This window comes from Capsicum annuum, chromosome 4 (assembly GCF_002878395.1).
Source record: "Capsicum annuum cultivar UCD-10X-F1 chromosome 4, UCD10Xv1.1, whole genome shotgun sequence".
NCBI classification, from domain to species: domain Eukaryota; kingdom Viridiplantae; phylum Streptophyta; class Magnoliopsida; order Solanales; family Solanaceae; genus Capsicum; species Capsicum annuum.
In genome coordinates, this window is record NC_061114.1 from 131,661,940 (window position 1) to 131,679,244 (window position 17,305).

The 17,305-nt window shown below is 37.8% G+C and overlaps 1 non-coding gene across 1 annotated transcript; it reads right to left on the bottom strand.

Moving 5' to 3' along the window:
- Positions 1-2,037: 2,037 nt before the first annotated feature.
- Positions 2,038-2,144, bottom strand: LOC124898219. The gene has a single exon (XR_007055195.1). It is a non-coding gene; the product is annotated as a small nucleolar RNA R71 (small nucleolar RNA).
- Between the last annotated feature and the right edge of the window lie 15,161 nt (positions 2,145-17,305).

The following is a 17,305-nucleotide window of genomic DNA, read 5'->3' on the forward strand; positions in this document are numbered from 1 at the left end:
AAGCTCAAAAAGGAAAGTTGAAAAGTAGAAATCCTTATTTGAACAGACTCCGCATCGCACTGACCAATAAAATAGCAATGGTCGAATTCCAGTGGAGGTTCGCAAAATTAACGCATTGCAGAAAGGCATAAATTCTCACTTTGCACTTTTTAGTACAGGTTCGCAAAACCACCGCATCGCAGGATAGTCCAAATTTATAAATTGGTGTGACCTGGAGGTTTACCACATCACGGAGGAAGGATACTTTACAATTGTCCAAATCCAGTGGCTCCCCGTGATAGTGGTGCATCGCGGTGAGAGTGCATTTCACAAATTTCATGGAATAATTGATTTCTGTGATTGCTCAGATTTTAATGGGAAATCGAATTTGATGGCATGGAGCGACGCGTCGTGTGATAATTTTGGGAAAATTTTAAGTGTTTTGGCCCAGCTATAAAAGGAAAAAGACAGGATAATTTTGGACACTTTTGGCAAGGGAAGTAGTGGCAGAAAAGCAAAACTTTCTCTCTTTTACGGTTCTTAGACATTCTTTTCATTTTCTTTTACTTCAAAACTTGTTTTGGGTATGATTAATTACTTTGTTTGAATGATGAATTAAAACATGAGTAGCTAAACACCCTATTTCTGGGGTTGAGAATAAGAACATGATTACTCTTTTATATTCTTATTCATAGTTTCTTTTCGGATTATCATCTGGGTTGTTCTTAATTTCTTGAGCTTACTATTTTAATGATTGGCCACCATTAGAATAAATCTATATTTCTATGTGCATTCGGGAGGAGAATTGTAGGTTAGAACGAAAAAATTAGGGAGCAAGGTTCTTATTCTTTTATGAAATAAGGGATTTCAATTAGTATCTAGAATAGGGATATACCTAGAAGACTTTCTTGGTTCACTTGCAAGAAGACAACCTTATGAATCTAGAAGAATTATTGTATCTCTGCAGGAGTTGTATCTACAACATTTAATAGATAAAAGATTTGAGGTCGGGTGACCAAGATCGTGGCATAAACCTTGCGAATCATCAACCCTATAACCAATTAGACTGTGATAAGAATAGAGAATTGTATGATTGTTCGAAAGGCCTCAACCCTGGAATCATCATCATTATTGATTACAACCGTTGCTTGCTTTTCTTTAGTCATCACTAGTTATTTCTGGTTTAATAATCTTAATTTTTATTTATAAAAATCAAAATCATTTTGATACTTTAAATCACTTAATACCCAATTATCATAAACTAATGGTTGATTAAATTTCTAGTTTATTAATCCTCATGGGAATGATATATGATGTCTAAGTCTTTATACTACTTGTACTATCACGTACACTTGCTTGTGTGTAGAGACGCAACAAGTTTTTGGCCCCGTTGACAGGGATCTAATAGAATTAGTAAATTGCTTAATTTTTAGTTTTTGATTATAAGTTTAAGTGTTAACAACTTGATCTTGGCGGATGAATTTTTACAGGTTTAGCTGAACATTAGTCTAGCTAGGGATAAAGAGTTAGTAGATCCCTTTGCAGAACCGAAAGTAATTTTTCATTAAGGCGAAGAGCTAAATATTACATTCAATAGGGACAAATGGCAGAAATACGAGATCTAATTGTTGCTGATCCAAATATTGGAAATGTTCCAGCACTTGTTATTCCAGTTGTTCCTGTTCAACCAGCCATAAGACCTGTTCGTAAGGTGGCAATCCCATTTACAAACCATGGAACTAACAGGATTTGGAAGCCTAAACCAGGAGGACGGTGGGAATTGAAACAAAATATGGTGCAATTGTTGAATTATGTGGGGCACTTTCATAGACTTTCATACGAGGATCCGCAGCAGCACATATAGATCTTCCTGGAAATAAGTGATACATACATTTCTAAAGATGTGAATGCTGATTATGTCAGGTTTACACTCTTCCCTTTTTCTCTAAATGGGGAAGCAAAGAGATGGTTACATGTTAAACCGCCACACTTCATCACTTTATGGGACTATTATGCTTGGAAGTTCCTTATTCGATTCTTTTCATCCCAGAAGACTGCATATTAAGGAGTGAGATCTTAAGTTTCAGATAGAAAGATGGAGAAAATCTCTACCAAGCTTGGGAAAGATTTAAAGGCATGCTCAGAAATTATCCTCATCACCATCAATCGAATGATATCTTGGTGCACACATTTATAGAAGGCCTTGAGTCTAATACGAAGATTCTCTTGGATTCAGTAGTAGAAGGTCAAGCTTTGGAGAAAACATATGAAGAACTGTATACATTGTTGAATCAAATAGCACAAGGGAATCTTGATTGGCATGCAGACTCAAGGAGTACTCCAAAGAACGTTGCAGGGGTATTGGAGGTTGATCAATTCACTGATTACAGGCACAGTTTGTAGCAGTGCAGAATTATATTACTACTCAACTCAACAACTTACAGTTGGGTGCAACACAACCAGCAGCCACAACAAATGCAATTTAACAGGTATATTCGTGGTGTGAAGTTTGCTGAAGTGGTGAGAATAAAGCAGATGCATGTTCAGTTAATCTAGATTCAGTCAACTATATGGGGAATGCAAATCGTCATGGTCAATAGAATTTTGGTAGTACGTATAATCCAAACTAGAGGAACCACCCTAATTTTTCATGGGGTGAAAGTCAGGCATAGAATGCAAATTAGTATAAGGGACCAGTGCAATCAAATCCACAGCCGATTCAAAATAATCAAGTGACTTCTCAGAATAGCAATGTGGAGGATTTTATTAAGCAATTCATGGCTCAACAAGCATAGTTTGCGGTAGACATAAAGAGTCAATAGTCACAATTTGCAGCTGAGTTGATGAGTCAACAATTGCTCACAAGAAATCTGGAGTTGCAGTTGGGTCAAATTGCAGGAACGTAGAATACAAGGCCACACAGAGCATTTCCTAGAGACACTGAGGGCTAATCCAAAATAGGTGAATGTGGTTACAACAAGGAGTGGGCTATAAACTAAGAAGATGGTTCAGGAGAAGGATAATTCCATAGTCGTTGGTGACATTTTAAAAGAGAAGGAAGAATTGGAAGTAAAGGAAAAAGAGGCAAGTGAAGAAATTTATGTAGAGAAAAAGACTATCCCCTTACCCTTTCCTCAAAGGGTAAGGAAACATCAAGAGGAAGCCAGTTATAAGAAGTTTCTAGATCTTCTGAAGCAGGTTAAAGTAAACTTTTCTCTTGTTGACATTCTGTAGAGTAAGCCAAAATATACGAAATACTTAAAGGATATTGTTGCCAATAAGAACCGGTTGACTGAATATGCTACATTTGCACTTACTCAAGAATGCACGTCTAAAATTCAAAATAAACTGCCCACGAAGTTGAAGGATCCAGGTAGTTTCACCTTGCAAATTACCATTGGTCAGACTATTTGTGCACGTAGATTGTGTGACTTAGGTACTAGCATAAATCTCATGCCCACGTCATGGTACCGAAAGATGGCTCTTGGGAGTCCCAAACCCACAACTGTTGTATTGCAGTTAGCGGATAAGCCACTTGCTAGGAAAGATAATATTATTGAAGATGTGTTAGTGCAAGTAGGTTCTTTAATCTTTCTAGTGGATTTTGTAATTCTTGACTTTGAGGATGATCTAGTTGTTCCATTTATTTTGGGACAACCTTTCTTAGCAACAGGACAGTTACTCATTGATGTGGCAGCTCGAAAAATGAAAATGGAGGGCATGACAAAGTAGAAGTTTTTGATGTGTGCAAAGCATTGAAACTACTAGCTATATATGAGGAGTTGTCTTCTATATCAGTTATTGATCTTGCTTCGGATTGGCAATTGCTTTTTTCTGATGATCCATTAGAGCGAGCTTTGATGGGTCATAATCTGTATGGAGACGTAGAGGCATTGGAATTGGTCCAGGTTATAAATTTGGTAGTGATTGAGACAAACAAAGTGCCATTCGAGCCTTTATATAGGTCAAGTGGTCCCTCACCCAAGACTTCAGTTGAAGAAGCTCCTAACTTGGAGCTTAAGGTTATTTCTTTAAAATTACAATATGTTTTTCTCGATGATCAAGATACCTTGCCTATTATTTTGTCTGCCAGATTATCAGATATACAGGTAAAGGAAGTTGTAGCAGTTCTAAAGAGGAGAAGGAAGGCGATTAGTCGATAGATATCTGACATTATATAAATCAATCCAGCATTTTACATGCACAATATTTACATAGAAGAGGGTTACAGACCTAGAGTGCAGCAACAACGAAGGTTGAATCCTATGATGAAGGAGGTGTTCTGGAAAGAACTGGTCAAGTGGTTAGATAGTAGTATTGTTTACCTTATTTACGTTAGCAAAAGGGTGAGTCCAGTGCACTGTGTACCAAAGAAGGGAGGAATGACTGTAGTGACTAATGATGATAATGAGTTGATTCCCACAAATACTGTGGCCGGTTGGAGGATTTGTATTGATTATCAAATGTTGAATGAAGAAACTCGTAAAGATCATTAACCAATTTTTTTCATACACCAGATGGTGGATAGATTGGCGGGGCAAGAGTATTATTATTTTATGGATGGTTACTCCGGCTACAATTAGATAAGAATAGCACCGGAAGACTAAGAGAAGACCACTTTCACTTGTCCATATGGTACATATGTATTCAGATACATGCCATTCGGCTTATGCAATGCACCTGCTATATTTCAAAGATATATGATGGCTATATTTTTAGACATTGTGGAGGAATTTATGGAGCTATTCATGGATGATTTCTCAGTGTATGGTAATTCATTTGAAAAGTGCTTGCAGAATCTCGACAAAGTCCTAGCTCATTACGAAGAAACAAACTTGGTGTTGAATTGGGAAAATTGCCACTTTATGGTTAAGTAAGGAATTGTCTTAGGCTATAAAGTGTCATGAAAAGGACTCGAAGTGGACAAAGCAATGAATAAAGTGATTAAAAAGTTGCCTCATCCAGTCACAATCAAAGGAGTGCAGAGCTTTCTGGATCATGCAGGGTTTATAGATAATTCATTCATGATATCTCAAAGATTGCAAGTACAATGTACAAAATGTTAGAGAAAGAATCCAAGTTCAAGTTTGGGGCTGATTTCCATGAAGCTTTTGAGAAGCTTAAGAAGAAGTTCACGAAAGCACCTATTCTGATCGCACCAAATTGGGAGTAACCTTTTGAGCTGATGTATGATGCTAGTGATATTTTAGTGGGAGTAGTGTTAGGTCAGAGAAAAGATAAGGTATTTCTCTCAATTTACTATGCTAGAAAAGTGTTGAAGGATGATCAAGTTAATTACATGGTTACGGAGAAAGAGATGTTAGCAGTGGTATATGCATTTGATAAGTTTAGATCTTACTTGGTTGGTACAAAGGTCATTGTTCATACTGACCACGCTACTATTAAGTATCTTATAAACAAAAAGGATGCAAAGCCACGACTGATTAGGTGGATTCTTTTACTTCAAGAATTTGATCTTGAGGTGCGAGATAGAAAGGGAGATGAAAATCAACATGCTGATCACTTGTCATGGCTGGAAAATCGAGAGCATATTGTGGATCACTTTCTGAGTATTAAGGAAGAGTTTCCTGATGAGAAGTTATTGTCATTAGATGCAGTTGAGTTCCCATGGTATGCTAACATTGTGAGCTTGATAGGTTGTGAGGTGTACCCTCTTGAGGCTACCACACAACAAAGAAAGAAATTGCTCCGTAATTCTTATGCTTACATTTGGGATGAACCATACCTTTTCAAGCAGGGTTCTGATGGAGTTATTCATAGGTGTATTCCAGAGGATAAATTTTTAAATGTGTTACAAGATTGCCACTTATCTCCATATGGTGGACATCATGGGGGTGAGAGGACTACGAGAAAAGTACTGCAATCAGGTTTTTTCTAGCCTACTCTGTTTAGAGATGCAGTGGTTTTCATAAAGAATTATGATCAATGTCAAAGGTTGGGTACCATATCTAGGCTTTATGAGATGCCTCTCAACAATAAGTTAGAAGTTGAAGTCTTTGATGTTTGGGGAATTGATTTCATGGGTCCATTCCCACCTTCAAAAGGTAATCTGTATATTTTAGTAGCGGTTGACTATGTCTCTAAATGGGTAAAAGTTATGGCGAGTCCGACCAATGATGTAAGATTGGTGTTGAAATTTATGAAGAAAAATATATTTTCCAGATTTGCTACACCAAGAGCAATAATTATGAACAAAGGTACGCATTTCATTAACACTTGGTTCAAGAATCTTCTTGCTAAATATGGCGTTAGGCACAAGGTTGCCATTGCATACTATCTCAAAACTAGTAGACAGGTTGAAGTGTCAAATTAGGAGATTAAGCAAATACTTTAGAAGATAGTGAATGGGCAGAGAAAAAATTGGGAGGAGAAGCTATATGATACACTTTGGGCCTATCGAACAGCATATAAGACGCCTATTGGGACGTCTCCATATCTCTTGGTGTATGGTAAGGTGTGTCATCTTCCTATGGAATTGGAACACCAAGCATATTGGGCAGTAAAGAAGCTGAACTTTGAGATGACTGTTGTGGGGGAAAGAAGGTTATTGCAACTGAAGAGAAAAAGAAGCAAGTTAAGATTAGTAAGATGCAAGGAAAGAAATTTAGGCCTTCTGAGTCTAGTGGCGGTAATGGTGGCAAATGTCCACGGAAGAAGTGAGGGAGTTCGAGTTATTTCTCCTCGGATAGTGTTCACTCTCCTTACCTAAAGTTTTTGAGTGATCATTGATCTTAGTTTAGTGGTGGGTCTTGGGGACATGGTTCCTAATACCAGGCTAATGGGGCCCATTCGGCTCCACCTCACCCTCCTTGTAAATTTTATGATCAAATTCATTGTGGTCAGTAAGAGAAGGTAAGAAATAGACATTTCTATTATGGTAAAGTTAGTCATATGTAGAGTGAGTTCCCCTCTCTAGTAGCCTCTTTGTCTAATAGGGCCCCTATTGCTACTCCATCTACTCCCGCACTGAAGGGTGCTGTGTCTGCCTCTGCTTCTATTTCTGGCATCGGTGCTAGATCCAGGAGCTTCTTTGTCTTTTGTAACTCCTTATATAGCGGTTAACTTTGGAGTTAGTCCCAAAATCCTAGCAGAGCCTTTCTTAGTCTCTACCCCAGTGGGTAAGTCTATCATAACCCAGCGGGTATACAGGAACTGTCTGATTATGAAATCTCAAAAAGTCACTTCAGCAGACTTAGTAAAGCTAAAGATGGCAAATTTTGATGTCATTCTCAGTATAGATTATCTCCATTCATGCTATGCCTCAGTTGATTGTAGAAACAGAATTGTTCATTTTTATTTTCCAAATGAACCAATCCTTAAATAGAGTGGTAGTACTACAACACTTGAGAGTCAGTTGATTTTATACCTTAGAGCGAGGAAAATGATATCCAAGGGATGTGTCTATCATCTTGTACGAGTCAAAGACTCTAGTTTAGAGATTCCTAGTCTTGAGTTAGTTCCAGTAGTAAATGAATTCTCAGATGTGTTTCCCAAATATCTTCCCAGAGTTTCTCTCGACAGGGAAATTGACTTTGGAATAGACCTTCTTCCAAACACTCATCCTATATCTATTCTGCCATACAAAATAGCTCCAACAGAACTCGAAGAGTTAGAAGACAGTTAAAGGACCTTTTATACAAGGGGTTCATCAGACCCAGATTTTTCTCGTGGGGCGCACCAGTCTTATTCGTGCATAAGAAAGATAGTTCCCTCATAATATGTACAAACTATCGTCAGTTGAACAAAGTCAAAGTCAAGAATAAATACCCATTTCCTAGAATTAATGACTTGTTTGACGAACTTTAGGGAGCTAGTTACTTTTTTAAGATAGACCTCAGATCAGGCTATCATTAGCTTAGAGTCAGAGAATGTGACATTCCTAAAATAACTTTCCGAACCCTCACTTTGAATTTTTAGTCATGCCCTTTGGTCTTACTAATGCCCCAACATCTTTCACGAACTCAATGAATTGCGTGTTCAAGCAATACTTAGACATGTTCATTATAGTCTTCATCGATGACTTTCTTATTTATTCCTGTAGCAAAAATTATCATGCAGATTATCTCAAAATCATATTCAGGCTCTCAGAGCTCATCAATTGTCTGCCAAATTTAGTAAGTGCAAATTTTGGCTAAGGTCAGTAGCATTTCTTAGTCATATTATTTCTGGTGATGGCATTAGAGTTAATCCTCAAAAGACCGAAGCAGTGAGAAACTGGCCTCGACCCATATCTCCATTAGATATCAGGAGCTTCTTGGGTTTAGATGGCTATTATCATCAGTTTGTTGAAGGGTTTTCATCTATTGTGTCCCCCATGTCCAGATTGACTCAGAAGAAAGTCAAGTTCCAGTGGTCAGATTCTTGTGAGAAGAGTTTATAGGAGTTGAAGACTCGACTCACCTCAGCCTCAGTTTTGACTCTACCAGATGGTTCAGATGGGTTTGTTGTGTACTGTGATGCATCCAGGGTAGGTTTGGGTTGTGTCCTCATGTAGAGAGGTAAGGTCATAGCCTACGCCTCTACACAACTTAATCCCCATGAGAAGAATTACCTACCCATGATCTTGAGTTAGCAGTTGTAGTGTTTTCCTTAAAGATTTGGAGGCATTACTTGTATAGGGTGCATGTTAATGTGTTTACAGATCACAAAAGCTTGCAGTATGTCTTTTCTCAGAAAAATTTGAACTTACACCAGAGAAGGTGGTTAGAGTTATTGAAAGATTATGCTATGAGTGTTCTGTATCATCTAGGCAAGGCCAATGTAGTGGCTAATGCTCTCAGTAGATTGACTATGGGTAATGTTGCTCATGTTCAGAATGGTAAGAAGAAGTTAGTTAAGGAAGTTCATCAGCTTACCCGACTAGGTGTCTGCTTAGTTAATTTAGCAGAAGGCAATTTGTGGGTGTAGGATAGTTCAGAATCATCTCTAGTTTCTGAAGTAAAGGAAAAGTAGGATAGAGATCCTAGTCTTGCTAAGTTGGAAGAGTCAGTCAGAGATGAGAAAGTAGAGGTTTTCTCCCAAGGGGAAGATCGTGTGTTACGTTGCTAGGGTCAGCTATGTGTGCCAGGTGTATATGAATTGAGGCAATGAATTCTTGCAGAAGCGCATGGTGCACGTTAGTCTATTCATCCAGGGGCCACTAAGATGTACCATGATTTGTAGGAGATCTATTGGTGAAGTGGGATAAAAAAGGATATTGTAGAGTTTGTTGCCAAGTTCTCTATATGTCAGCAAGTTAATATTGAGCATTAGAAGCCTAATGGGTCTATCCAGGAGTTCAATATTACCACATAGAAATGGGAAGAAGTGAACATGGACTTTGTGATGGGTTTGCCTCATACTCGTCATCAACATGATTCTATTTGGGTCATTGTGTATAGGATGACCAAATCAGTTCACTTCTTGCTAGTTCATACTTCCTATTCAGTCGAGGACTACGCCAAACTCTATATCAGAGAGTTGGTCCGGTTAAACAGAGTCCCAGTACCATCATCTCAAATAGAAGTACCCAGTTTACCTCTCACTTTGGGAAAGCCTTCTAAAAGGGTCTTGGTACCCAAGCTCACCTCAGTACAGCCTTCCACCCTCAAACAGATGGTCAAGCAGAAAGGACCATTCAGACTCTAGAAGATATGTTAAAAGCATGCGTCGTTGATTTTAAGGGTAGTTAGGATGACCATTTGCCTTTGATTAAATTTGCATATAATAACATTTATCATTCCAGTATTCAGATGGCTCCGTTTGAGGATCTTTATGGTAGGAGATGTAGATCTTCAGTTGGTTAGTTTGAGGTAGGTGAGGCTATAGTAGTAGGGCCTGATTTAGTGTTTGATGCCTTAGAGAAGGTTCAGTTGATCAGAGAAAGGCTTAGGGCTGCCCAGACTCGACAGAAATCCTATGCAGATGTTAGGAGAAAGGATCCCGAGTTTAAGGTTGGTGATTTTGTGTTCTTGAAAATTTCTCCCGTGAAGGGAGTAAAGAGATTTAGAAAGAAGGGAAAGCTCAGTCCGTGATATGTCGGTCTTTATAGAATTCTCAGTCGTTTTGAAAAGGTAGCTTACGAGCTTGAGTTGCCTTCTGATCTAGCTTTAGTACACCCAGCATTCTATGTCTCCTTGATAAAGAAATGCATTGGTGACCCAGCAGACATAGTTCCCTTAGAGGGCACAGATATTCAGAATAATCTCTCTTTTAAAGAGGTTTAATTCCAGATCCTCGATCATCAGATTCGCAGACTGAGGAACAAAGAAGTTCCGTTGGTCAAAGTTCTTTGGTGAAATCAGTCCGTTGAAGGAGCTACTTGGGAAGCAGAAGTAGATATGTAGACCAAGTATCCTTACCTCTTCTCCATAAATTCAAATTTATCTTAAGGTAACAGTCTTCCTTAGATTTGCTTAGTTCCATGTTCAGTTACAATTACAAACTTGGTATTCTTTACCATTGCATATTCAGTCATACATTCATGAATCAATTCAGTCATGTACTCATGTATCAAATATATATGTTCATTATGAAAACTCATCTTATTAGTAGCTTCAGTCATGTCTTCTATGCATCAGATATGCATGTTCAGTGTATAAACTCAGTCCATTAGTATTTCTCAGCTTAATCAGTCTCATTCGAGGACGAATGTTTCCAAGGGAGAGATATTGTAATATCTTGTATTTCCCTAGCTTAACTTAACTCTCAGTACATGAGTAATCCTATATAACTTTTTCTAAATACTCAGTATTTTTTTTAGTTTAGAGCTCACGGTTACGTAGGAAATTCAGTCAACTTTCCAACGATATAAAATTTGCCCAAATCCGATAACTGGGTAAAGAGTTTGAGCCATTTTTGTAAGAAATTGTACCACCTGGGACATCAACGCGTCACGGAGGCATGCCAAATGGCAATTGTCAAAAACCAGTGAGCCAACGTGATAAGCCCATATCGCATTGAACTTCCAGGTCTGATCCAGTGTGGCAACGCGATTGTAGCGTGTCGCACCACAGGCCAAATTCCCAGTTATCCTTTTTAAACAGCTCCAGTGGAATTCCAGTAGCATGGTGCGATGGTGGCACATCGCGCCAGGGCCCAAAATCGGGTTTTTCCTGTTACGGTTTTTAAATCATTCCCACGGGTAATTGGATATTTTTCCATGACCCAAGTTAGTCTTAAACATGAGATTTAGCCCTAAATAACCTAGTTATACCATTATTCACTCATTCTTCCCCAAATTTAAAGCATTCTCTCTCAAAGGGTTAAACCCTAGCTTCAAGAAATTAAGAACAAACTCAAGAATTCCTTCAAGAACCTTCAAGAATTAATATACCCAGGTATGTTAGGTGTTCATCTATGGGTTCCTTTCATTCATAGAGTCCAAGAATCCATTTTTAAAACTACAAGATGATTGATTCATGATTTAAATGCTTGAAATTGGGTTGTATTCTTGTTCATGATATTAATTGAGCTTCAATCCATTGTTAATTGTAGATCCCATAAAATTGAAATAGCATGTATATTAAATCATGTAGTTCCCAGGTTATAGTCCTTGAATTTGCAAGTTTGGATGTTATAGTTACAATGTTTACATGCTGCCCATGATTATATGCAATAAGTTATGCTCTCCAAGTGTTTAATGGATTGTCCATGTGAAATAAACGGTGAAATCATTACATGCTATCATATGTACAAGTTTATGTCCTACAAGTGTTTGATAAAATGTCTCTATGAATGAATTATGAACAAGTGGACATTGTTATGCTTTTCTAGATCATGCTATGCTTTACTTTTATGCTATCGAGTCCTGGGGGTATTCAATACCCAAAAATCTAGTTGTTTACCTAGAGCTATAGTAGTTACAAAATAGTCTCAGTAGTGTCACGATCAGTAAACTCAGTCAGTTACAGAACCCAGTAAACTCAATCATTTATAGAACTTAGTGAAACTCAGTATCATCTAGTTTAGCTTAGTATAACCAGTTCAGTATCTATTCAGTTGGGAGTAGAATTCAACACTGAGTGAACCCAAGGATAGGGTCTCACCTGCTAGTAAAGGGTGTGATCCTTAGAAGCAGTCCTTGCATTCCAAAACTATATATCCAACATAGGTTGAGACATCAAACTGCCAGTTGAGGGTTGATGGGGTATTTTAAGCTGCCAATTGAGGGTACCACCGTTCTCATTAGAGTACCTGCCAGATGAGGGTAACTCTTCAGCTTGTCTTTACTCATGGCATAGTACTGACACCCTTCCAGCTGGGGTTATAGGTTGGACCCCAAATATATTTAAAAAAGGAGAATGTCGGTTAGATAATTACTTTTCATAGTTCTAGTTTCAGTCTTAGTATAAAACTCAGTTTAGTTCTGCAGAATCAGGACTGTTAGATACAGTCAATCAATTTTAGTAACTCAGTTATCAGTAATCTCAAATATTAATTACTCAGTTATCAGTAATCTCAAATATTAATTACTCAGTTATCAGAACCCAGAACTCAACTTCAGTAAAAGCTCAATAATAGTATACACATATATGCACAGTAGTGCATACTCAGTATTTACAACAATTTTAGTTATCCATGTACTCTCATACTCAGTTACTCTATATCATTCAGTCAGTTATCGTTCATGCATATGAACCCTTGCATTCAACCTTACATCATCTAGCATACCAGTATATTCCACGTACTGACGCAAACTCTTTATTTGTGCTATGATGTATTATATCATAGGTTTAGATGCTCAGGTTTCTAACCATGCATAGATAGATTTAGATTCAGCCAATAGTATCAGATTTAGTAATGAGTCCTTATCTATCGAGGATATGCTTTATTTCAATATTTTCAGTAGCTTCAGTATTTCAGTAGTCGGAGTTAGTTGGGGGCTTGTACCATCAACTCTACATTTAGACAGTTTAGTTAGAGGCTTTTCAAACTAGAGTTTCAGACAATATTCAATTTTGCAAATTATTATTTTAGTTGATATTTTTTATAGGTATTTTCAAATTTTGAAACCTTATGGCATTTCAGCCTATTTTCTACATTTTTATAGTATTAATATTCAGTGCTCACAACAGATATCAAACATAGGTTAACTTGTGGTCCTTTAGGGTCGTAAGCACCATGTAGCATCTAGGGTACAAACTCAGGGCATTACACAGGGGTAGTGGTGATTTTGTAATTTATTGTGATGCTTCTCGTGTCGGTCTTGGTTGTGTGTTGATGCAATAGGTAGGTTGGTGGCCTATGCTTCTAGATAATTGATAGTTCATGAGATAAAATACCCTACTCATGACTTAGAGTTGTTAGATGTGGTCTTTGTGTCAAAGATTTGGAGACATTATCTATATGGGGTTCACGTTGATATCTTTTTTGATCATAAGAGTCTCCAATATGTTTTTACTCAAAAAAAGTTAAATCTCTCGCAAAGAAAGTGGCTTGAGTTGTTGAAAGACTATTATGTGAGTCTTCATTACCATTCCGTTAAGGTAAAAGTAGTCGCCTACGCTCTTAGTATATTGTCCATGGGAAGTTTAGCCCATGTAGATGAGGATAAGTGGGAATTAGTGAAGGACATTCATTGTTTAGATAATCTTAGAGTTCGACTTGCAGACTCTGATGATGGTGGTGTATTTGTGCTTTCGGTATCTCAGTCGTCTCTTGTTGTGAGATAAATAAAAGTAAGCATTGGACCCCAAGTTGATGAAGATCAAGAGCAATGTGGGTCAACACAAAGTTGCAGACTTTGTGATTGGTGGTGATGAAATCTTGAGATACCAAGGTAACCTATGTGTTCCCAACGTTGATGGATTGAGAGAAAGGGTCATGGCCGAGGCTCCCGAATCTCGATATGCTTTAAATCCCAATTCCACCAAAATGTATCATGATCTTAGAGAGTTCTATTGGTAGGGTAATATAAAGCATGATGTGGCTAGTCATGTGGCCAAGTGTATGGTGTGTCAATAAGTGAAAGTTTAACATTTGGGCCCTGGGGGATTATATCAAGATGTCTAATTTCCCGAATAGAAGTGGGAGGATATTAATATAGATTTTGTTACCGGTCTTCCTAGATCTCAGAATCAATGTGATTCTATTTAGGTTATTATTGTTAGAATGACTAAGTTCACTCATTTTTTGCCCATGAGAACTAATTTCTAGTCGGAAGATTATGCTAAGTTGTATCTTGAGAAGATCGTGAAGTTTCACGATGATCCTATTTCTATTATTTTGGATCATTATCCTTTATTTTTATCCCATTTTTGGAAGTCGTTCTAAAAAGGTTTAGGTACTAAAGTGTGCCTTAGTACCACTTTTCACCTACAAATAGATGAGCAAGCGGAAAGGACCATCCAAACATTGGAGGACATATTGTGCGCAATTGATTATGGTGGTAGTTGGTATGACCACTTTCCATTGATTGAGTTTACCTATAATAATAGTTACCACTCTAGTATTGGCATGGCCCCTTTTGAGGCTTTATATGGTAGGAGATGTCAATCTCCTATTGGGTGGTACGAAGTTGGTGAGGGTAAGTTACTTGACCCCAATTTTGCTCACCAAGCCTTAGAGAAGGTGAAGGTGATTCGTGATAGGTTGAAAACCACTTAAAGTCACCAAAAGTCCTATATGGATGTGAGGCGTAGGGACTTAGAGTTTAGTATTAGCGATTGGGTATTCTTGAAAGTGTCTCCTATGAAGAGAGTGATACGATTTAGTAAAAAGAGGAAGCTTAGTCCTCAATACGTTGGCCCCTACTTGATTATGAAGAGGGTTGGCAGCGTTGCCTATAAGTTGGAATTGCCTTCTAATATAAACTCTATTCACTCGGTTTTCAATGTCTATATGTTACAAAAATGCGTGGGTGATCCTTCATTGATTATTCCCTTGAGGGATGTTGATATTTTGGACTCTTTGTCCTATGCGGAGATCCCGATGAGGATCTTTGATCGGCAAGTTCGCCGATTACGAATGAAAAAAATGGCTTTAGTGAAGGTTCTATGAAGGAACCAAAAGTCCAAGAAATCTTTGTGGAAAGTGGAAGATGACATGAAGTCTAAGTATCTGCATTTATTTCCTATTTCAGAAACTTGGGATGGAGGTATTTGTTGATCTCTTTGATTTAATTTATGTCTTTGATAGACAATGGGTTAAAACTCCTAATATGTTAAGTTGATCTGTGTCTTGTTAGAGCATGGGTTCAAGTCCCTAATGCTTTGAAACTATATGTATCCTTGTTGTGATGAGTTTAAGTCCCTATTATCTTGAGTTTATTCATGTCTTTGGTAAACAAAAGGGTTCGAGTCCCTAATACTTGAATTGAGTAAGTATCCTTGATAAGATGATGGGTTGAAGTCCTTAAGTGGTGAAATAAGTAAGTGTTGATAATAAGGGGTTTAAGTTCCCAAGCTTTGAGATGAATAAGTGACTTTGAAAAAGAATGGGTTTGATTCCCAAAGATGATAAAGTGAATGATTGATTGATAATGAGCATGATATGTGTTATATCCTTGTTCTAACTTGTTTGAAGGTTTCTTTGATTTGTGATAATCTGTTGCTTATGGTTATTGCTTGCCTTACCCCTTATCCGAGGATGAATGATCCAAGTGGGGGAGAATTGAAACACCTAGGCTTTGAACCATTAAAAAATTCCCTCATTTGATGTCTGTGGACTTGGTATGACTAAGATTACCACTCATACCCTTTGAATACGAGTTGGTGACCCCCTATCATACCTAGGCAGTGTGGTGAGGGTCACTCATTATCCTAGGTACGAGTGAGGCTCCAACCAATCATACCTTAAGGTACGATTCATACCAAGGCTAATCGTATAGAGTGATGGCTCGATCAAAAGTGGATTATTTTTTGTGCGGTTGATGGATACGAGTTAGGGTTGAGTCGTACCCTTTGGATATGACTCAAACATGTATGGTTGTATCCTTAATAGTATGTGTGACCTAGGATAAGCCTAGGGTACGAGTCAGGGTACCACTCGTACCCTAGGGTACGATTACTTAAGTTAGTTGTATGGTGAGTCATACCCCTGGGTGGGTTTAATTTTTGGATTTTAACTAAGGGCCTTTTGGTCATTTCCCATGTCTAAAACCCTAAGACCTCTCACTATATAAGTGTGGGTAGAATCTTAAACATTCATTTTTGATGGATCAAACACCCTAATTACTCTCTTAAGCTTATATTTGAAGGATTAGATGCTAGGGTTTCAAGTGTGATCTTCAAGAGGCAAAGTGAAGTCAATATTCTTGGTGATTGAAGTTCTTTAAGGCATGTGACTCTTCCCCTTGCAAAATAAATCTAAACTCATGTATTTCACACTTGGATTAGTAAGTGTACATGGTGGTTTTGAAATCAAATGAAAAGGTTTTTATTGCCTATTGATGAATAATGATGATTCTTGCTTAGACTTATGTTTATATATGTTATTGATGGTAGTTTTCACTTGTGAATTCTTGTTGTATGTGGCCTAACATATGGGTCTTGAGTAACCTTGGTCTTGGTGATTTCTACCATGAAATTGGCCCGGGTAAAGGCGTGTACATAAGGTGTTTGTGAAAATGTCTAAGTGAGATATCTAGTTACATGTTGATGATGCTTTAACCTAGGGAAATGGCCCAATATGTATTAATGCTTTATCAATGATACTGTAAAGGTAATATGAACCATGCATTGTGTAATTGATGACCTTGAGGTTTGATGAATAAGAAGGGGTTTAAAGTTCCTAACATGAAAACGAACTTGAATTGTGTGTTGAACTAAATTGTGGTATAGAATGGCTAATAAAGTATGAATGGTTGTAAGGGTCTTGAGGACCATATTTTGAATTATATGATGAGTTGAATTAAGGCATTGTTCTATTGAAATGGTTGAGCAATTAAGGATCCTATGAGGACTATATGGTCACCTATGGTGTTGAATTGGCTAAATAGGTTAAAGCCCTTATGTGTGGAATTGAATGTATGTTCATACCTAGATAAAGGGTTAGAGTCCCAATGTCGACTAATGATATTCTTGATGGCTTGAGGTTACAGTCCCTTGCTTAATAAAATTGCTTGTGGTTAAAGTCCCTTCCATAATGAGATCTCATGAGGTTGAAGTAACTCACCAAATGAATTAGCCTGGGGGTTAGAGTCCCCTATCTAATATGGCATTAGGTTAGAGTCCTTTGCCTAATGTATGATCATGTGTTTAGAGTCCCTTGCTTGAATGAATATGTGTGAGTGGTTAGAGTCCCTCACTTTTATGAATGTGTGTGAGTGGTTAGAGTCCCTCACTTAAATGGGTATGTATGTGGTTAGAATCCCCCACTTAAATGG